Source organism: Phaseolus vulgaris, chromosome 11 (genome assembly GCF_051622355.1).
Source record: "Phaseolus vulgaris cultivar YP4 chromosome 11, ASM5162235v1, whole genome shotgun sequence".
Classification (NCBI taxonomy): domain Eukaryota; kingdom Viridiplantae; phylum Streptophyta; class Magnoliopsida; order Fabales; family Fabaceae; genus Phaseolus; species Phaseolus vulgaris.
The window spans coordinates 12,502,134-12,525,572 of record NC_143508.1 but is presented as its reverse complement, the minus strand read 5'-3'; the positions used below and the strand labels follow the sequence as shown (position 1 = coordinate 12,525,572).

General features: G+C 40.8%; 1 pseudogene; it reads right to left on the bottom strand.

Moving 5' to 3' along the window:
- Positions 1–932: 932 nt before the first annotated feature.
- LOC137811617 (small nucleolar RNA R71) lies at positions 933–1,038 on the bottom strand (annotated as a pseudogene).
- Between the last annotated feature and the right edge of the window lie 22,401 nt (positions 1,039–23,439).

Here is a 23,439-nt window from a genome sequence, read left to right as displayed (position 1 = left end):
TATATGATATTAAGAGGAAAGGTTTCCGAAGACCAATTGTAATTTGAATCAAAGATTGAAAATGCAACTCAGAAGATTAGGTTGAAAACGAGAAAAGAAAAACAAGGAGAAATTAGAAAAGAATCTTCAACCACTTCTATCCTTCATATTGAAATTTTTCAGGAAGAGAGCAATATGGTTGAAGAGCAACCACCACAGTCTAAAAGAACACTTGAAGATTAAATGGCGTGTCTGTGTCAGAGACACGTATTGGACATCGACATTCGTACGACACGTATCGGTGAAGTGTCCAATGCAAAAAATATTTGTTTTGATTTCTGACAATTCTAGCACGGTTCTAACACAATTTAAAAAAAAAAGAAATACATTAATTTTCTAAAAACTCAAACTTATTATATACATTTTTATTATGATTATAAAAATAAGGAACAGATCCTTTTGAACCAGACATGAAAAACATCTATCTACTCCAACAAAAATCTAAAACATACTTGTGCACATAAATCTTTATTGTCAATTTATATAATATATAGATTTGTGTCCTCATGTCCTACATTTTAGAGATTATACGTATCTCCATATTCGTGTCTGTGTCTTATCATTGTCCGTGTCAATGTCTGTGCTACATATCCTACTACCACTAAGGCCTTGGAGATGAAACCTGCATTCCTCAGTCTGATCAGTACCCATTAATTTACAGTAATGAACCATGAGGATCCATATTCACATTTGTCTACATTCTATGAATTCATGGGCACAATGGGCTTTCAATCATGTGATATTGAATCTTTTTTATCTGGGTTTGTTTCCTTTCTCATTAGTAGGAAAAGTTAAGAAATGACTAAAATCACATCCAAATCAAAGTTTCACCAATTGGAAAGATGTAGTGGAAAAAAATTTACAAACATTTTTTCCATTATCCGACTATATCAAAGCAAAGTCTAATATTTCTATGTTCAGACAAGGATAAAATGAAGCCTTCTATGAAACATGGGAGACATTCAAAGTGAAGCTGAGAAAATACCCAAATCATGGGTTTAAAGATATTGCAAAATTGAATATCTTTCATAATGGCCTCAGATCTAATACCAAAATGCTTCTAGACGTTGCAATTGGTGACACGATGGTTACAAAAATTATTGATGCATTAAGCCTAACATGATAAACAAGGTGCCTAGAAGAAAGAGTTGTTAGAGCTAAATATTTCATATGCAATTCTGGCTCAGAATAAAATTTCGACAGAGCAGCTTGAGGCATTAACTGCACAAAGGTCTAAATTGCCACAACAATTACAAGTTGTGAAGTCTTCTCAGAGTCAAACTCAACCAATACAGTGTGATTTTTGTGGAGGTGATGATCCCAATGATCATTGTTCTTATCAAAATAATTCATCTGAAGGGGAAGTAAATTATATGAGTAACCAGGGAAGGCAAGGTGGTTTCTCCAACAATAAAAATTATCCTAAAGGTTGAAGAAGCCATCAGAATCAAAATTTTAGGTGGAAACAAGATGTTGGTCCATCTAGCAAGCAAGGCCCCTTTTAACAACAACAACCACCACTATATCCTTCAGTTCAAGAAAGACTAAGCAAATTAAGGAAACCTTGGAAAATTTTATGCAAGCCTCTCTAGCTAATCAAAAGAATAATGAAGCAGTAATCAGAAATTTAGAAATGCAGATGAGACAAATTACTAAACAGTTGACAGAGTGGTTAGTTTTCAGCTAACACACGAACCAACCTGTACCGTCCTGGTAGTCGGAAGTGATGACGTGGCACCAAGCAACAGTATAGGCGTGTTGACAAGGCGCCAGGTCGGCAGAAGAGGAGGAAGTCGGGGGGCTCGTGAAGTCGCTAGTTGTTAAGTTGGCGTGTTCCGATCTTCAGCATACCAGGCGATCGCCCAGTAGAAGGTAAAGTCGCCAGATGTAAACTCAGGCGACCAAGCGATTGGAGATCGCCAGAGCAAGCACATCGCCAGAGATGAAGGTGAAGCAGATTATGAAGGCGGCCGGCGAGACCACAGGGAAGGTGTACGAAGGCACCCTAACTCGCCAGTTCCAACAGATATCGCACTCCCAAGTTAGCTATGCACTGGGCAGTACCATGCATAAATAACTTAGCCAAAAAGAGAGTCAGAAGCAGCGCCCAAGTCAAGGAGGCTCCAGATGATGGCACGTGTACGACTGGATGCGAGCCACGTGTCCAGGTCTGTAACTGCTAGGAGAGAGAAAGTAACCAGGTATATAAGAGTTCTCAACGAACTTTCTGAGGTACGCGCACGTTCAGATTATACTCTTTACGCTTGCGAGTTCTAGAGCTTACTGTGAGAGAGAACATTGCACGGTTCCTTGAGATTTTCTTGAGTGTTCTTGCTCTTAGTATTCGGTGGTTCGGTCACTGACTTGGGCGTTGGAGTGCGATCGGCCGCAGCGGCGCCGCTCTGTTCTTTTGCAGGTTCTTGAGGTGGATCTTGAAGAAGGACGGAGGTTCGAAGCGGTGCACGAGTCGATCCTTTGACGAGGCAGGTTCCAACGTTTTGGTCAACAGGCAGGATCATCAGGCGCCCACCGTGGGGCCGTGTAAAACCTGTTCCCATCCACAGCGTGAGTTCTTGGAGGTTTTCGAAGTTTTCTGCGTGGTTGTGTGCTGGTGCAACCATCGTTCGCTGTTTGCTTGAGATTTGTTCGGTGTTTTCGCACTTTCCACCGTTCGTTTGGATTTTTGTTCGGTGAAGTGAAGTTTTCTGCTGTTTACGTGCGATTTGTTTGGTGGAGTTTGAGTTCTTTCGCTCGTTTGGTTTCTTTGAAGGTTCGCGGTGCTCTTGAGTTTTTGCAGAGTTACGCGCAGTTTTCCCGATTGATCGCTGAATCGATCGTAGCTGAAGTAGGTGTTGTTCGCTGCATTCTGTGATTCGCTAAGTTTCATGAGAAAAATGAGAAGCAATCGTTCATGTCCGGTTGCGCCCGTCGCTGCTGAAGGCGCCGCCGCCATGACCATGGAGCAGATGGCAGAGATGATGCGTTCATTGCAGGCAACTGTGGAAGCCTCGCGCGTAGAACAGGCGAGAATGCATGAGGACCTGGTCGCCTCTCGCGCCAGGAATGAGGAGCTTAGCAAGATGACTGAGGAGCTGCGTCAAGCTCTTCAGGAGCAGCAAGAGCGTTCTACTGCTGAAGAGGTTGCGCCGTCGTCGCCACCTCGTGTTTTTCCTATGCCTTTTGTTCAGGCGATTACTGACACGCCTATTCCTGCAAGTGTGGTCCCTGTTAAGGCTGTTTTCACCGGCGTGGAGGATCCTGAGGCTCATCTCACCACGTTCCATACGCAGATGATGCTGTCGGGGGGATTAGACGCCGTGTATTGCAAGATGTTCGTGAGCACGCTCCAGGGAACGGCGCTGGAATGGTTTGTGAGCCTGCCTAACGGTCACATAACCAGTTTTCAACAGTTCTCGAAGATTTTCGTCGAGCAGTACATTGTGAATAAGGCACCGCCCAGGGTGTCTTATGATTTGTTTGATATAAGGCAATATCAGGGAGAGTCCCTCAGAGACTACCTGAATCGCTTTGGGGCGCAGATGGTCCGATCGCCGGCCAAAGATGAAGAAATGCTGGTCTATGCATTCAAGAAGGGCGTGTTGTCGGGACCGTTCTGCGAGGCGTTGATCAGGGCACACCCCGCCACGTTTGCTGAGGTTAGGCGACTTGCGGTGGCCCACATCGCCGACGAGAGCGAGGTCGCCGAGAAGAGAGGAAGCGTGGCACCCGCTAGGCCACGCGCCCAGACCAGGATCCAGCCGCAGAGGGTGCTGGAGACAGCGGCGGCCAGGAGGGATCAGAGGACTCGCCATCCTTATGATCCAAGGAAGAACAAGGGTAGGGGCCAAGGACGCCAGCAACCAGCACGCCGGGAATACAATCGCCCGCCTAAGCACAAGTTTGTCATGGGATTGGCGGATCTGATCGTCATTCCCAACATATCCGCTAGGTTGAAAGCGCCAGAGAGGGTGGGCGACAAGGTGCTGGGACCAAAGCCAGACGCCCGGTGTGAGTTTCACCAAGGCTTTGGCCATACAGTGGACTCGTGCTTAGCATTAGGATACCAGCTCGACGATCTGGTTAAGAGCGGGTTCCTGAATGATTATTTGTTGGACAGAAGGACGGGGGGCACGTCGAGCTCCCAACCAGCAGGTGCTGAGGCTCAGCAGCACGAGATGCCTACGCACGGAGAAATCCACACCATCGCAGGGGGTTTCTCAGGCGGTGGATGCACCGCATCACAGAGGAAGAAGTACGCTAGGGCTGTGATGACGGTGGATATGTTTGAAGACCACTCGCCAGAAGTGGATATTACATTCACCAAGCAAGATCTCCGGGATGTTGTGCCTCATGACAACGATCCCATAGTAATTTCGTTGATAACAGCAGGAAGGAAGGTCCACAGGGTGCTGGTGGACCAAGGAAGCTCGGCAGATGTGATGTTCTGGCCGACTTTCACGCAGTTGGAGCTGCCCCTTGACCAGCTGAGGCCCTATGGAGGGTGTTTGTATGGGTTCGCTGGTGACCAAGTGGAGGTCAGAGGGGTACATAGAGTTAAGGACAACGTTTACAGACGTGGCGGGTTCAAGAACGGAAAAAATCAAATACCTCGTTGTAAACGCTCCTTCAGCGTACAACATCCTGTTGGGAAGACCCACGTTCAACAGGATAGGTGCCATACCATCGACCCGGCACATGAAGGTGAAGTTGCCGTCCATGGAGGGGGTGGTCATCACAATCAAATCCGATTAGAAGGAAGCAAAGAAGTGCTATGAGAATAGCCTGAAAAACAAGAGATCGGTGAGTTACGTAACAACCACCCTGCCTCCTGGTGTGAGGCCCAAATCGACGGTAACAGAAGAGATCGCCGGAAGGGACGTGGAGATGGTGGACGCAGAGCTGGGGGAGGGGAATGCTGGTCTGGAGGAGGAAGAGGTAAGGAATCGCCCTGAGGAAGCGAGAGAACTGGGAATCGCCAGGGCGGTGATCGCCAGAGAAACCAGACCAAAACCCGTCGAGCAGTGGCTCGAGAGAGAAATCGGGGGAAAGATCTTCAAGCTAGGAAGATCCCTGGAGGTTGAGCTCCAGGACCAGATCGCCAAGGTGATTGAGCGGCATCTGGACGCGTTTGCATGGTCCGCTTCGGACATGCCCGGGATCGATCCCGACTTCCTGTGCCATCATCTGGCGATGGACAACTTGGTAAGACCAGTGCGGCAAAGAAGAAGAAAGTTCAACGAAGAGAGGAGGCAGGCGATCAGGGACGAAACACAGAAACTCCTCGCTGCAGGCCACATCAGGGAAGTTCAGTATCCTGAATGGTTGGCAATGTCGTGCTGGTGAAGAAGAGTAACGGGAAATAGCGCATGTGCGTCGATTTCACTGACCTAAACAAGGCTTGCCCAAAGGATTCGTATCCTTTACCAAGCATAGACGCCCTGGTGGATAGTGCTGTAGGGTGTAAGCTGTTGAGCTTCCTGGATGCCTTCTCGGGGTATAATCAGATTAAGATGCATCCCATGGATGAAGAGAAGACAGCCTTCATGACGGAGAGATCGTGCTACTGCTACAAGGTGATGCCGTTTGGGCTGAAGAACGCGGGGGCCACATACCAGAGGCTGATGGATCGAGTACTTGCACCGATGCTGGGAAGGAACGTGCAAGCGTACGTTGATGATATGGTCGTGACCTCGCCGGAAAAGAGCAAGCACGTTGCAGACTTGGAAGAATTGTTCACGACGATCGCCAAGTTCAGATTAAAGCTTAATCCAGAGAAATGCATTTTCGGCGTGGAGGCTGGAAAGTTTTTGGGTTTCCTCTTGACTGAAAGAGGCATAGAGGCCAACCCTGATAAGTGTGCCGCCATCCTGGCGATGAGGAGCCCAGCCACGGTGAAGGAGGTTCAACAGCTAATAGGTCGGATGGCAGCCCTGTCTCGCTTTGTGTCAGCTAGCGGAGAAAAGGGCTATCCCTATTTCCAGTGCTTGAGGCGCAATAACAAGTTTGCGTGGACGAAGGAGTGCGAGGAAGCCTTTGTCAAGCTGAAGGAATATCTGGCGAGCCCGCCGGTCTTGTGCAAACCGCTGTTGGGAACCCCTCTCAGGTTGTATTTTGCTGTAACTGAGAGGGCCGTGAGTGCGGTGCTCGCCCAGGATCAAGATCAGGCTCAAAAGCCTATTTATTTTGTGAGTAAGGTGTTGCAGGGCCCCGAAACGAGATATCAGGCCCTGGAAAAGGCTGCGCTGGCTGTGGTATTTTCGGCGAGGAGGTTGCGCCACTATTTCCATAGCTTCACCATTCTGGTGATGACTGACCTGCCCATCCAGAAGGTCTTGAAGAAGCCTGACGTTGCAGGAAGGATGGTGAAATGGGCAGTAGAATTGTCAGAGTTTGATACTAAATATGAGCCTCGAGGCCCGATCAAGGGGCAAATCTTTGCAGATTTCGTGGTTGAGCTCTCATCTGAGGCGACGCGAGTTGAAGGGGACGACTTCCGTTGGGTACTCTCGGTGGATGGATCATCGAACCAGCAGGGCAGCGGTGCTGGAGTCATTTTGGAAGGACCCAACGGCGTGCTGATCGAACAATCTTTGAGATTTGCCTTCAAAGCCAGTAACAATCAAGCAGAATATGAGGCGCTGATCGCTGGGATTTTGCTGGCCAAGGAGATGGGAGCCAGGGTGTTAATGGCCAAGAGCGACTCGCTGCTAGTCACAGGGCAAGTAACAGACGAGTTCCAGGCTAAAGATCCACAAATGGCGGCTTACTTGGAGTATGTGCAGGAATTGAAGAGTTCCTTTGCCTCCTTTGAAGTAGTGCATGTGCCCAGAGAGCAGAATGCCCGAGCTGACTTGCTAGCTAAGCTCGCCAGCTCAGGCAAGGGGGGTAGGCAGAGGACGGTGATTCAAGAAACTCTGAAGACGCCGAGAGCATTTGTGGCAGATCACCTGGTTCTTCAGATAAGCAAGTTGACGGAGAAAGCAGCGAGAAGTCATAAGTCCCTGACGCAGGAAACGTTGAGATCGCCGAGAATTAGAGCATGTCGAGGAGAGAAGGTGAACATGACGCAGGTCTGCGCGATCCATGAGCCAGACACCTGGATAACACAGTACAAGCGATGCCTGGCAGATGGCCTTCTCCCACTGGATCCGACAGAGGCTAGGAAGGTAAAGAAAAATTCTAGCAAGTACACGTTGATTGATGGCGATCTGTACAGGTTTGGATTCACTCACCCACTCCTGGAAATCGTACATGGCGAGAAGTGCACGAGAATCATGGCAGAGCTCCACGAGGGTATATGCGGGAGCCACGTCGGGGGTCGAGCTCTGGCCGCAAGGACTCTCCGTGCAGGGTATTACTGGCCATCGATGAGAGAAGACTGCAAGAAGTATGCCCAATGTTGCAAACAATGGCAACAGCACGCCGATTGGCACAAGGCGCCTCCCGAAGAGTTGAAGTCGATCTACAGCCCTTGGCCGTTTCATACTTGGGGAATCGACATCCTGGGACCTTTCCCGCTGGCGATCAGGCAGATGAAGTACTTGGTGGTGGCGATTGAGTATTTCACCAAGTGGATCGAAGCAGAGCCAGTGGCCCAGATCACCGCACACAAGATCGAAGGTTTCGTGTGGAAGAATATTGTGTGCCGGTTTGGAGTGCCCAAGCGCCTGGTGTCAGACAATGGGACTCAGTTTGCAAGCCACTTGTTGAAGAAGCTGTGCGAAGGGGTGGGAATTCAACAAGTGTTTGCATCCGTCGAGCACCCTCAGACGAATGGCCAGGTGGAGTCAGCTAATCGGGTGTTGCTGAGAGGTTTGAAAAGAAGACTAGAGAAAGCCAAAGGAAGCTGGGCTGAGGAGGTACCCCGTATAGTCTGGGCGTACCACACCACCGAGCAGTCAGGAACCCATGAGACCCCATTCAGCTTGGTCTATGGGTGTGATGCAATGATTCCAGTAGAGATCCAGGAGAGCTCGCCGAGATTCCAGAACTTTGTAGAGGAAGACTCGAATGAAGAGAGAAGGCTGAACCTGGATCTACTGGATGAAGTCAGGGAAGAGGCGAGATTGAAGGCTGAAGCAGTGAAGAGAAGGGTTGAACGAAGATACAACTCGAAGGTGATGCCAAGACAGTTTAGAGAAGGCGACCTGGTGATGAGGAAAGCCCACCAGTACGAGATGGAGAATAAACTGTCGCCCAAGTGGACAGGGTCGTTCAGAATAACCGAGGCGTTCGGGAACGGCTCCTACCGCTTAGAGACATTGGAAGGAGGGGCGATTCCTCGCACTTGGAATGCCACGCACCTGAAGTTGTATTGCAGTTAAGAAGCCTTGTAAGTAAAGACAAACGCGAAGTTATATTACAATGTCTCTGTTAAAACAGTTTGAAGAGGGCACTCTTTTTTCCCTAAGGAGGGTTTTTAATGAGGCCACCCAATAAAGAGAAGTTTTCGAAGTACAAGTTGTTTTAGATTGCGTGCCTGTTGTTTTCAGAAAGTTTTGAAGAAAGACCTTGTCACTTGTATGTGGCTTAAGGCAAGTTAAAGATATGTTACATGCTTTCTAAAAAGTTTTAAGTCCTCATCGTCTTTCGGCGATCGGAGGCACCAGTTAAAAGTTTTAAGCCCTCATCGTCTTTCGGCGATCGGAGTCACCAGTTAAAAGTTTTAAGTCCTCATCGTCTTTCGGCGATCGGAGGCACCAGTTGAAAGTTTTAAGTCCTCATCGTCTTTCGGCGATTGGAGGCACAAGTTAAAGTTAAAGTCCTCATCGTCTTTCGGCGGTCGGAGGCACCAGCTAAAAGACCTCAACGCCCTTGCGCGTCCTGAGGCGAGTTAAAGACCTCCTCGCCGTCGAGCGAGTGCAGGCGAGGAAGAGCGAAAAGTCCTCAGTGTTTCTGGGGGCGAGGAGATGTAACCCCTGGGGCAATGTAGAGGCACCAGTGAAAAGTCCTCAGTGTTTCTGGGGGCGAGAAGATGTAACCCCCGGGGCAATGTAGAGGCAAGTAAAAGACCTTCTCGCCTATGAGCGAGTTCAGGCAAGTAAAAGACCTTCTCGCCTATGAGCGAGTTCAGGCAAGATAAAATCCTTCTCGTCTCGAACGAGTTCAGGTACGGTGTTAAGGGTGGAGGAAGTTTGGAAGGTGGCTAAGGTAGGTTCGAAGAGAACGCCTAGCCACCCGGTCTTTTATTCTGAAGTTCAAGAGGGTAGAGAAGGATTCGAAAGGCGCCTCTACCCCCAGATAAAAGAACAATGGCCAAAGCATGAAGCCAGAAAGAAGCTGATATCGCCAAGAGTCTTTGGCGACCAGGAAAAGTTCAAGCAGCGGCGAGAAAGTTAAAAACCCATGCTGATGGAGCAGATCGGGTGAAGAAATGTTTTAAGCCAGTGGTTGAGTTGAAGTTCGTTGCTTGAAGAGTGATTTTACGTTAAGGTTAATTGCCTTAAGATTACGAGCTGTGAAAGTGATTATTGCTTGAAGTTGAAATGGTTCGAAACAGTTAAGTGCAAGATCGGGCCTACAAAATTACTAAGTTATTTTTGCTGAAGTAAAATTGTGCAAGGAAAGTTGAAGCAGGCAAAGAAATTGCAGAAAGAAATACAAAGGCAATTTCATTAAAGTAAATAACAGTTCAAAGCACATGTATAGAAAAAGAAGAAAGTTCATTACAACAGCATACAACGAAAAAGCATAAAGGTGGTGGATGAGGGGAAATTGATCAGTCTTCGACAGGAACCACCTTACCATCCACCACCTCGTTGTTCAAAGACACCATGCTGAGATCCAGATCGAGGAACAAGCATGCAAACTGTTCCCGTGCAGCAGCGAATCCAGCAGCCAGAATTTGGGCAGAACTCATGTTAAGATCTTCAATCTGCTTCTGGAGTCCTTCAGTTTGTTCCTTCAGCCCCTTATTCTGCTGCTCCAGCTCTTCGATTTGCTTCTTGAGTTTTTCGTTGATCTCTTGAGCTTGGAGAAGGTCTTCAACAACCTTCTTGGATTCCGCTTGCACTTGGCCCAGTTCAGCAGTGATCTTCCCTTTCTCTTTGTTGGCCTCGGCAAGCTCAGCAATGGCGTCGTCCCTCGCCTTCTCCACCTTACCAAGGAAGATCTCCCGATCAGCAGACCTCTGCTCTAGTTTCTTCACCTTGGCGGCATCAGTTTTTATCGAAGCTTCCAAGTCAGCCACCTTAACGCGATAAAGCACAATCTTACTCTCTAGTTCGATCTTTTCTTGAGCCAGTTGTTGTACCTTATGGCGGAGTTCAGTGGCCTCCTTGCGCGCCAATCGGAGCTCGGTGCTCATCGCATCTTCTACTCGGGAGTGTTCAATCTCCGCGAGCGTCAGATTGAAGGACAACTTCTCCACCTCAACCTTCATGGTGCTGTTCTCAGTTTTAAGGTTGAAGAGGTCGTCCTGGAGCTTCCTGGTGGAGCTCTGCACAGCTCTAGTTATGATGGCGGGGATGTCTTCTGCTATCATCTTCAGCTTAGCAGACAAAGGCTCCCACATTCTCGTGACCTCAAGAGGGAGGTTTGCTGCTTGGAGAGGCGATGGGTTGGCCTGTTGTTGGTTTTCGTCGCCACTTTCTTTAGTTGGCTCTTCAATAGGCACTTCTGGGCGTGTTGGCGACGTCGGGGATTCGGTAATCAGGATTGGAGAGGTATGGGCAACCTCATCCCCGATCGGAGCAATGTCTGCGGCTGAAGTGTTTGAAGGAGGACCCCCTCCAGCTGATACATACGGTGTGGAGGCGCTCGGGGGGTCCTCCAAGAAATTGTCTTCGGCGGCCTCAACCGCGGGTGGTGCAGTTGCCAATGGAATGGCTTGGACTGGGAAGCAGGAGCTGGTGGAGATGGCATTGTTGGGGGTGGAGCAGGCGTGGATGGCGGCGTTGAGGTGGGAAGAGGGGGTGGTGCAGGTGGTGAAGAAAGTGCCACCCTCTTCCTCTTCGTGACAAGGCCATCTTCAGTGGCCTCGTCGTCTTCCTCCTCCTCCTCGTGGACTACCTGGGGAGCTTTCCTCTTGGGCCTTTTGAGGACAAGTTTCTTTCGTTGAGTGGCGGGTTGGATATCGAAAGGAGCTGGGTCCTTGGGTGGCGATCGGCCCTGTGTGGCGGCGATCTCCACCACGGAATTTGGCACTGTTTGAGAGCCCGTTGCCAACCCATGGAGTCGGGCGAGCGTCCTTAATTCAGCAAGCTTGTCCTGGCCCAACATGTTATCTGCATAAGAGCAAAAATGCATGGGTTAGTTCAGAGAGAAGATAAATGCATAAGGCGGTATGCAACAGCAAAACAGATGAAGGGTGCAGAAAAATAAAACCAAAGTCTTGCGCACAACGCACAAGACGCCCAGAAACAGTTAACAGAAGCAAGTATTAAAACAAGAAGCTTGAATGTTCTAACCTATTCGAATTTCGAGTTGGTCCTCGAAGAATTCGAAGCAGATCAGGGTGGTGGTGAGGAAGGTGATGTTGGCATCCGCCACGCTCTTCCAAAAGAAGCAGAGATCCCTGTCCAATGCACCCATGCTATCAGGACTTCTAGGTCTCCTGAAGCAGCTCTTGGACTCTTTGCTCCCCTTGTTTACCCAGTACAAGGGGAAGTCGTCGAGTAGGGAAGCGTCCTTGTCGTTGGGGCGCACTTGGACGAACTTTCCCTTCCAGTCTTTATAGGATTGCTGGAAGATGGAGAGGATTGATCTCCCAGCAATCCCATTCAAGCTTACCCATAGGCGGTCTCCTGGGTGCTTGGCTTCAAAGAGAAACAAAAATACATCTACGGATGCGGGCAACCCCAGATGATCGCACATCACTTGGAATGCTCGCACAAACGCCCAGCTGTTGGGGTGGAGCTGGGTGGCGGCAATGTTGAGCTCGGTAAGGAGCTCCCTCTCAAAACGTGTAAAGGGAAACCTGAGTTTCACCTTCTTGAATAGGGTTGTGTAGACGAAACAGAAGGCTCCGCCGTGGTTTGCCTTGTCGTCAGCGCAAACTGGCAGACCAGGGGGGCAAGGTAGCACTGTCATCCTCTCGTCGTGCTCCTTGTGGAATGATTGGTGAGGTACATCCCCCTTAGTCAATCGCAAAACTGCCCCAGCAGTGTTCACGGAAGATGTTTCCCCCAACAGGGTCGAGTTGGCCCAGGGATATAGTTTCTTGAAGTCTGGTGGGGGGACGGAAGCTCCTCCGGTGACAGGCGGGGTAGCCTGGGCCAGATTGGGGCGGGAAGGTGCAGGCCTCTCAGCCTGGGAAGATGAAGCGCCACGTACTCGCGGTGGGTCGTGTGCTTGTGAAGAGGGGTTTCGTGATGAAGGAGGAGGATTCGGGGTGATCTTTGTGCGAGCCATTGTTGCAGCTGCAAAGGAAGAAGAAAAGGAAAAATGGTCAGGGGTCACAGAGGCTGACTCGATCATGGAAGAAAGGTGAAAAACGAACGAACGTAGGTTCGTTGCGACGATTGACGAAGCCCTAAGTTACGTAGAAGGAGAAATGGAAAAAGCAACCCACAACGTATGCACCAGACAGTTACAGGATGATGCGAATCGATTAAAATGCAGGAAAAACCAGCAGAAGAAGGAAAGGAAGTACCTTTTTATGATCAGAAAGGCGATGAAGAATGTTGGTGATTCAGAGAGTTGAAGAACGTCGAGAGCTTTTTCGCAGAAGAAGGTTAGAGCGTTTGTGAATACGAAGGAAAGTGATGGAACAGTGTGGAGTGAAAATGGGTTTAAGGGTTTTTCGAAATAGGTTTGGGAAGCGCAAACGGTAACTGAAGGTAACCGTTGATGAAGCCACGTGTCGAGCGATGGGTGAGGGGTTTGGTGGAGCGTCAGAGAAGCAGAAGGTACAACCGCTTGGAATTCTGCGTCAGTGCCACGTAGGTCGGTGTTGACGTGACTCTTTCAGTCTTTTCGCTGGACAAGTCTTCGCTTAAGACTGGGGGGCTTGTGTACCGTCCTGGTAGTCGGAAGTGATGACGTGGCACCAAGCTACAGTATAGGCGTGTTGACAAGGCGCCAGGTTGGCAGAAGAGGAGGAAGTCGGGGGGCTCGTGAAGTCGCCAGTTGTTAAGTTGGCGTGTTCCGATCTTCAGCATACCAGGCGATCGCCCAGTAGAAGGTAAAGTCGCCAGATGTAAACTCATGCGACAAAGCGATTGGAGATCGCCAGAGCAAGCACATCGCCGGAGATGAAGGTGAAGCAGATTATGAAGGCGGCCGGCGAGACCACAGGGAAGGTGTACGAAGGCACCCTAACTCGCCAGTTCCAGCAGATATCGCACTCCCAAGTTAGCTATGCACTGGGCAGTGCCATGCATAAATAACTTAGCCAAAAAGAGAGTCAGAAGCAGCGCCCAAGTCAAGGAGGCTCCAGATGATGGCACGTGTACGACTGGATGCGAGCCACGTGTCCAGGTCTGTAACTGCCAGGAGAGAGAAAGTAACCAGGTATATAAGAGTTCTCAACGAACTTTCTGAGGTACGCGCACGTTCAGATTGTACTCTTTACGCTTGCGAGTTCTAGAGCTTACTGTGAGAGAGAACATTGCACGGTTCCTTGAGATTTTCTTGAGTGTTCTTGCTCTTAGTATTCGGTGGTTCGGTCACTGACTTGGGCGTTGGAGTGCGATCGGTCGCAGCGGCGCCGCTCTGTTCTTTTGCAGGTTCTTGAGGTGGATCTTGAAGAAGGACGGAGGTTCGAAGCGGTGCACGAGTCAATCCTTTGACGAGGCAGGTTCCAACGTTTTGGTCAACAGGCAGGATCACAACCCAAGGAACATTGCACTGTAATTACCACTAAAAGTGGTACAGTATTAGGAAAAGGGAGTGGTATAATTTAGTTGTTGAGGAAGTAAGAAAAGATGAGACTGAGGATGAGAAAAGTAAGATTGAAGAAGAGAAGAATAAGATTGAGGAGGAAAAAGAAAAAAATAAATAAAAAGAAAAAAAGTGAAAACAAAGAGAGGGATGTTCTCTTAAGAGATTTACCATATCCTCATGCTTCTTCAAACAAAGATAAAGAGGGGAAATTTGCTAAAATTAAACAATTTTTTGATAATTTGCATTTTAATATTCCTTTTTCAGAGGCTTTGGAGAAAATCCAACTTATCAAAAATTTATGAAGGAGTTGCTAACAAAATAGATAAGCTTATTTGATGAAAAGAATATAGAGTTGGAGGCTAATTGCAGTGTTAGTATTCAGAAAAACTTGCCTCTAAAATCCAAAGACCTAGAAAGTTTTACTATTCCAGTAGCTATAGGTGCTTTCTCTGAGGGCAAGTATAAATTTAATGTCTTTGGCTATGCTGAAGAAAATAAGTGATTTGGAGATTAAACCACTACAGTTAGCTAATAGACAAATCAAGTATCTATATGTTGTGTTTGAAGATGTTCTTGTAAAGTTGGATAAATTCATATTTCTTGTGGATTTTGTTGTGATGGACGTAGAAGAAGACAAAGAGGCTCCTCTGATATTTGACAGACCTTTCATGAAAACTACTAGAATTATTATTGATGTTGATGAGGAAAAGCTTAAAGTGAGAACTCAAGATGATAAGTTAACTTTTAATGTTTCTGATGGTTTGAAACATTCTAATGGACGAAAAGATTGCTTACAGATAGATGCATCAAAGAAAGTCTTTCCTGAAACCAAAGAGCAGTTGGACCTTTCAAATGTATTAGAGAAAGTTATACATCATTGTAACTCAAAAGCAAATGAAAAGAAGAAAGAGCTTGTACCAGAATATATAGAAAAAGCAACCCAATAATAAAGAGTCATCTACATCAGGTACAAAAGAGGAAGACAAAGTTTAGCAGGATGCAATTATAGTGGAGGATGAATTTAGACTCGGTCAACCAATAATGTTTAGAAGTGCTAAGCTAAAATTTCAACCAAGAAGGTTGAAGACAAAATGGTCAAGTTTATGGGTTATCAAATAAATAAGGACTCATGAAACTATTTAACTTGAAAGCCCATACTCTAGAAGAACTAAAGTTTCAACCAGGAAATTGTTACAACAAAGAGTTCAACCACCTTGATAAAAAAAAAAAAAAAGAATCATCAAGTTATATGACATTAAACAAAATGCTAACTAGGAGGCAACTATTATAACTTTTATTCATTTATTTTTTATTTATTTATTTTAATTTTAATTTTTTGTGCAGGGAAACTCGCTTAGGTGAGTTATAGTTCGCTTTGGCGAGTTAAGTGTTTAAAACCGGGTTTTCTCTAGAGCAATCTTGCCCAAGTGAGACAAGTCTTGCTTAGACAAGATATCACTTATATGCATGCCATGTCAGCCTCGCTCGAGCGAGAATAACTCGCTCAAGCGAGTTTCAGTGACAATCTTTTTAAAAACACACAAAGGAGCCATTTTTTCGAAATTCAAAAGCCCTTTGTGTTTTCTAAATCCTAAAGTGCGATTTTTTTTTTCTCTCTGCCCATTGCTAAATCTTAAGTTTGATCTCTCTCAAATTCACAATTTCTTGCTTAAACTGTGCCATGTAAGTGTTCTTACTTCTACTCTATGCTTTAATTCCTTTTTTTTTAACTATTATTTATTGATTTTGATTACATTTTTTGGTAGTTTGGGGGTTTTAGGGTTTATAATGATTATCCAAAATTCATGGTAAATTTTGATATTACAGTGTGTGGTGAATGATATTTGAAGGATGTTGATAATTTTGAATGGTTAGTTAGGTTTTATTTACTCATTAAATTCATTTTTAGGAATGCCCATAGAATGTTTGATAAAATGCTTATAGAAAAGTTTTTAGTGAAAATTATTTGAATCCTTGGTATTTTTACAATAACATTATGAAAGTTGAAATTAAATGAAAAATTTTGTGATTATTGATATGTTTGAAAGAATGTTATAGCTATAGTGTTGTAGAAAAGAATGAGTCGTCCAAAGAGCACCGCGACACAAACTACAAAATGAAAAAGAGTTGGAATTTTCCAATTCTCTTGAACCTCCAGCAAGGAATAGGTTCAATAACAAGGAAAAGCAACCAAGATATGAAGAAATTAGGAATGATGAAAGAAATTAGGAATTAGGCATTCATCATGGAAAGAAGAGGGAACTGCAACCTGAACAATATGATATATTTTTAAATGTGTTATAGATAATAAATTGGATGAGACTGGTAGAACCATTGAGTAAATATAATCCATAGGTAGTTTATGAATTTTATTACCAAGTTAATTTTAATATTAAATAAATAATTTATATAATAATTATGTTAAACATATTATTTGAGGATAATTTTCAGTTTTTCAAGATGTACTAGGCTTATAGGAGTTGGTTATACTCTGGGAGTACCAAATGATGTATAGAGATAGTATACTGATCCAGACTGTAAAGTTTTTTTGCTTTCATAGAGTCGAGTTATGTTATGTGCGTTAATAAGGAAAAAAAAATTATCTTTATTGGATGATCCTGTTGGTGCGAAATGTTCTCTGCTTTAGAGGATTCAGTCCTGTGATACCATGAGAGCACCCGATCTAAAGGGAGAGAGTAGAGACTAAACTAATATAATATCATATATATATTAAATTATTTTTTTATCTCACGAGTTTTCTCATACATTTTAGTGCGTGGAGAGTACAAAAATTTCATTGTGAATGAACATCCAAGAAATAAGACAAGGGAGCAAGTAGCAACAGCCAAAAATCTTAATTGACCATTTCCTTAACAATTTACCATTTTTATGAGTCCGTGACTGATGATAGAGATTGATTTGGCCCTAGTACTTGTTTGCATATCATGTGTGTTCACAAAAGGTAGATATTTGTGGTTTATTTGGAACCAAATTTAATCCACAAAATTTCCTACATTTTCATTTCATATTTGTCTTTAAAAAGTATACAAAAAAATATTAATTATGCAAGTTATAACAATAAAATAAGTACCTTAACAACCATTATACCAAGAGTTGAAATGTAATTAAAGGCTTAATTAAGTATTTAGTTGGACATGTTCGTTTAATACTTTTTTTTTCTAAAGTGACAAATATTTTGAAATAAACTACAAGATTGGAAAATGTTCATATAACAATATAAGATTTATTAGTTTATATAAGTTAATTAGTTAGTAAATGATGTGTAGGTATTTTTCATATTCGAACAGCCTAAACTGTTACTTAATTTTTTGCAGCAACAATTGTTTACATTATTAGATTGAAGCACAGCCATGTATAGTCGAATTCCAACCACATTAATTAATTTAGGGTTTTGTTATGTCTTTTAAATTATTTGTTAAAATTAAAATTATTTACAAGTTGAAATAAAATTTACAGTACTGTATTAAATTTTCAGAATTTTAAATATTTTCAAAATTTAAAATATGGGCAGTTTCATTTGACGTTTTAATTGACGCGAGGCTATATCAATTTCAGTTTACACACGTAAAGTTTATAGTCAAAATACGAAATTAAAAATTAATCTTTGCATATATTCATTGAATTTGAAAATCTTTCTTACATTTATTGTTATAAACTAATGATCTATTAATTGAATTTTTCATTTATTGTTGTAAATTAAGTTATATATATATATATATATATATTATATATATATATATATAATTTATTTATTAATCACAAACAAGAAATTGTGAGACTCACAAGGTGGGAATCTCTCCTAAATAACTTCTTCTTCTTTTTTTCAAAATGTTACAGGTCCATATTCAATAATATTTTCTAATTAAATTTAAATTTATCATAATTGTAAATTATATAATTATAAATTATATAAATTAATAATATAGATTTATTAGCACTAAGTATGTTTCAATTTCTTTTAGTAGAAAGATGTTTTTTCATCACCGCTTCAAAAAGATTTGTTCCTTAATTTTATAATCATTATAAAAATTTATACAATAAATTTGAATTTTTAGAAAATTAATGTATTTCTCCATTTTAAAATTATATTAAATCCATGTTAGAATTGTCAAAAATCCAACAAATATTTTTTGAATTGGACATTTCACCAATACGTGTCGTACGGGTGTTGGTGTCCGATACGTGTGTCCGACACGGACACACCATTTAAGAGGAGTGTCCGAGCTTCATATACGAGACTTCTTCATGCTAAAATAAAAAATAAAAACCAAATTTAAATGACATTTTTATAAAAAAACAATTTATTTTAAAATTCACTATTTTTATACATGGTTTTAAAAAAAATTAAAATTTTACAAGAATAATTAGATTACTTTAAATAGAAACTTTTATGTTTTACTTAAAAAAAGTTTAAAATTTTTCATATTATTACATTTATATTTATTTTTTATTTTTTATTCAATTAAATTTTGGTTAGGATTTACTTGATGGAGACCGAAACATTGTTGATGTCAATTAAGATTTTATTTTTTTTAATATTTAGAGGAATTTTTTTTATTCACATTGATCATTGCCAATTAATACTATTTTTTTTATTAATAATGAGAGGAATTCTTTTTATTCACGTTCATCATGCTAATTTTCATTTGAGTGAGAGTATTGTCGATCATTGTCGATATATTTTATAAATATAATTTTATTTTTTATTAATGCTTATCATACTTATATTCATTAATGATGTTGGTAGTAATTATAATTTTTCCATCGACATTTATTCTTTAACAATAATTTGTTAAATCTTTTTAATATTAATTTAGAAAACTTTAAACCAATATAAATTATTATGATTTTTTTCCCATCAGCTAGCAAATTTTTCAGCCAACATCGAAGTTGAAAAAAAAAATCATAACCAACAAGAAATAACATTAATTAATATTGACATAAATAACTTGGTCAACATTAACTAAAAACAATCTCAATTAATATGAATTGAAAAAAGGTTTTATTAATGTTGAGTTTCTTTTGGATAAATTTTGACTGAAAAATAAAATCAACTAAGATTAACTATAAGAATCATCATTAACAAATTTCTCATCCTTGACTTTGATTTTAAATAAGAAAACTTAAAAACCTTCATAAGAAAATAACCTCTTCACAATAGATTCTTCGCTTATTTTTAACTACTTATTCATACATTCAAATTAGAATCACAATAAATTAATGAAAAAAAATCATTAATGATTGTCTCCAAAGTTAAGCTAAAAGAATAAGGTTATCCTTTGTCTTTAAAAAAAAATTAGACAAAAATTCATCAAAATGAAGACAAACTTCGAGATTAAAAAGTATTCATAGTTTATATCTATTAGGAAAATTTTCACATTGATAGCAATTCATTCCTTCTAGAATAATGAATTTGTTATTCACCACCTAGACAAATCTTGTTAACTAAAATATGCCTGTTTCTCATCAATATACAATGAAAATAAGTGTCTTTCACTCTTTTAATACCTGCATTAATCTCCTTTCTAGTGACACATAATATATTGTTTTCAATAAAATTATGTAATGTTTTTTGAAAGTAAAGGTAATTTCATAAAATTATATAAAGACTTATATAATTTCATAAAATCTCAAAATTATTAATGTAATTCACTTTATTATCATTATTTTCTCTTCTATCCATTTACAACACCAATTCTTTGATTCTTTGTTATTGGATAATCCTTAAGATCTTAGATGACCATTGTTTTTTCTTTGATATTTCATGTCTAGCCAAACAACAAAAAGTATGAGATATTATTCTGCTGCATGGAATAAAAACAATTTAAAATTGTTATGACTTATTTTTTTGACTTAAAACAAAATTTAGATTCGTCTTTTGAATGCCCGTGATAGTTTAAGATCTTGTTTAGTGCCACTAATCAATAATGTTGATAAGGTCTTCAGTGAATCTATCTTATTTTGAAGTCTTTTTGACTTAAACAATTTAATATCAGCTAGGACTTCATTTTTCTAAGCTTTAGTAGTGAAATGTTATTTTCAGCTTTTAGTACAATCTTATTTTCCTTAGTCAACTTTACTCTTTTTTTATCTTCACCGCCCTTGAAAATATGTCAATTTTCCTTATTCTTTTTCTTCCCATGTCTCATTTAAAAAGAAGATTAAAGTCATTCACATGAATTTCGCAGACTTCTTCAAGTATAAAGAATTCAGGAGTGCGTATTTAGTCATTCAAAAGTAGTATTTTTTTATTTTTTTTTATAAAATCTAATCTATAATGTTCTTGACATCAACCAATTCTAAACTAAAATAATCCTAAATGACTATTATATTTACAAATATTAAAAGAGAGGAGTACTAATGATAATTTTAATTAGTTTTTGAATAAAAATATAAATTTAGTTTTTAAATAACTTTTTTGTTAATCATAGTGAAGTAATCGATTCTTATAAATAGAAAACAAAGTATAAAATATACACTACATTTATTATAAATAAGAGACAACATATTAACATCAATAATAATAAAAAAATTTGTATAATTAGGAGATAATTATTCCATAATTAAGTGCAAATTTCATTCTCTATTTATTAGAACAAATTTGATATCTTTGAGTGATTTTATTTGTATAACTTTAATTACTGATTATTTCTTGCTTTCATTACCTATTAGTTTTTTTTTCTTAATTAGGTTATAAAATCGTATATAAATGGAGACTGTAATCATATTTGTAAATGCATCTCAAAAATATATTTTTCATTTATTTCTATTTTTTAGGTGTTCTCATTGTTGCAATTATTTGTCTGGACAATCTTCATGACAACAATTATTTTTTTCTGAGAAGCCTTAATTGCTGCAAAAAAAAAATTCTTTCTTCTCTTTTCTTCATTGACCACCACCTTGCACCATTGATTGTGACTCTGACTGCCACTTCCATTGACCGTCTTTGCTCCCAACCACCGAAAACTGCCACTAGCAGCCAAAAAAAAATTGGTGAACTTTTTTTTGTGTGAATATAAAGTGTTTGTTGAGTCTTTTCATTGTGATGTTTGTCAGTTTGTTAAACACTATCAGACAATCTTTCATCCCAATGGTAATAAAAGTTCTAAACATTTTGATCTTATTCATTCAGGTATATGGGGACCTTCACCTATTCCTAATATCTCGGGTGAAAAATGGTTTGTTTTATTTATTGATGATTGTACTCAGGTTACCTGAATATTCCTCATGAAAGATAAGTCTGAAGTTTTTCACTTCTTAGTAAATTTTTACAAAATGATTCAAATACAATTTGAAAGTCCAATTAAGAGATTGCGTTCTGATAATGGAAGAGAATATGTGAACCAAAACCTTTCTAAGTTCCTTCAGAAAAATGTAGTTGTTCATGAATTAACTTGTGTGGAAAATCCTCAAAAAAATGGGATTGTTGAAAGGAAAAATCGACATCTCCTTGATGTTACTAGAGCTTTACTTTTCCAAACGTCTGTTCCTAGATCTTACTAGGGGAAGGCAAATCTGACTGCCATTTATTTGATTTATATATTATCCTCTCAAGTTTTATAGGGTGTTACTCTTATTCAGCTTATGACCACATTCTATCCTTTTATTCCCATGTTGCATAGTCTTCAGAATCATGTCTTTGGTTGTTCTGCTTTTGTCCATGTTCATAGGTCTTATCGGGGTAAATTAGACCCTCGCATCATCAAAAGTGTCTTCATCGGTTATGCCCCCCAACAAAAAGGGGTACAAATGTTATCACCCTCAAAGTCGTATGTCTATGTTTCCAAGAATGTCATATTTCATGAAATAGATTCTTTCTTTCCTAGCTCTCAACTTCAGAGGGGGGAGTATTCAAGAAATTGAGGTTCTTGAGTTGTTATCTTTTCTTTTGTTGCATGATTTCATTCTTAGGGAGGATGACAAAGACCCTGCACCAACATCATTACCAGAGAAGAATAATGAGGACAAATATTTTGAAAAATATTATCAACGAAGGCAACAAGAATTTGTCCTGGACGAACAACAACTTCAATTGTCCAAACCGAATGTAAGAACTCATACATGTAAGACTCTTGAGAACACCTTAAATACTGCTTTTGAACCTAACCTAAATGATTTATCTATTTTATTGAGAAAAGAAAAAAGATCTTGTGCTAAATATCCTATATCCCAATTTGTGTTTATAGAAAAACTTTCTATGCAGCACCAGAGTTTTCTTTCAACTATTGATTCTATCAGAATCCATACATCCATACAAGAAGCCTTAAAAGATGAGAATTGGATTCGAGCCATGAATAAAAAAAATGAGAGCATTAGAAAGGAATGAGACTTAGAAGGTTGTAGAGAGACCAAAAGATAAGAAGACAATGGGTTGTAGGTATATACACAGTTAAGTATAAGTCTAATGGCAGACTGGATCGGTATAAAGCAAGGTTAGTTGCAAAAGGGTATACTCAAACCTATGGGATCGATTATGAGAAGACTTTTGCTCTAGTGGCAAAAATGAATACAATCAAGATTATTCTTTCCCTGATAGCACACTTTGGTTGGGCGATACATCAATTTGATATTAAAAATGGCTTCTTGCATGGAAGCTTGGAGAAAGAAGTATACATGGAAATTCCACCTAGTTATGGTGCTATTGATGAAGGGAATAAGGTGTGTAGACTTAAAAAGGCCCTATATGGTTTTAAACAAACACCTCGTGCTTGGTTTGGAAGGCTTACTCAAGCTATGGTATCTTTGGGGTACCGGCAAAGCCAAGGTGACCATACTCTGTTTATAAAACATTCTCAAAATGGTAAACTCACTTTACTTTTGGTCTATGTAGATATGATTATTACAAGTGATGATGAAATTGAAAAACAAACTTTGAGGGAGAGACTGACTACTCAATTTGAGATGAAGGATCTTGGGAAGCTGAAGTACTTCCTTGGGATAGAGGTTTAGACATGACATCTTTATTTCTCAAAGAAAATACATCATTTATCTCCTCAAAGAGACTGGTAAGTTGGATTGCAAGACCATTGAAGTGCCAATAGAGCAAAATCATATGATTGGGAATGATGAGGAAAATTCAAAGGTGGAGAAGACACAATATCAAATACTTGTGGGAAAAATCATTTATCTATCACACATTAGGCCAGACATAACTTATGCAGTTAGTTTGGTTAGCCAATTCATGCATGATCAAAGAGAAAGACACTTGCAAGCAGTAAATAGAATTATTCAATACTTAAAAGCTTCTCACGGGAAATTATTGTTATTAAAAAAAAGGGAAAACTTATCCATGAAAATATATATTGATGTTGATTATGCAAGATCAATTGTTGAAAGGAGATCCACCACATGCTATTGCATGTTCCTGGGTGAAAATTTGGTGACATGGGGGAGCAAGAAACAAAATGTAGTTGCAAGATCAAGTGCATAAGCAAAATTTAAAGTCATGGTTCAAGGGGTTTGTGAATTATTATGGATGAAGATCATAATCGATGATTTGAAAATAAAATATGAAGCTCCTATGAATTTGATGTGTGATAATAAGTCCGTCATCAG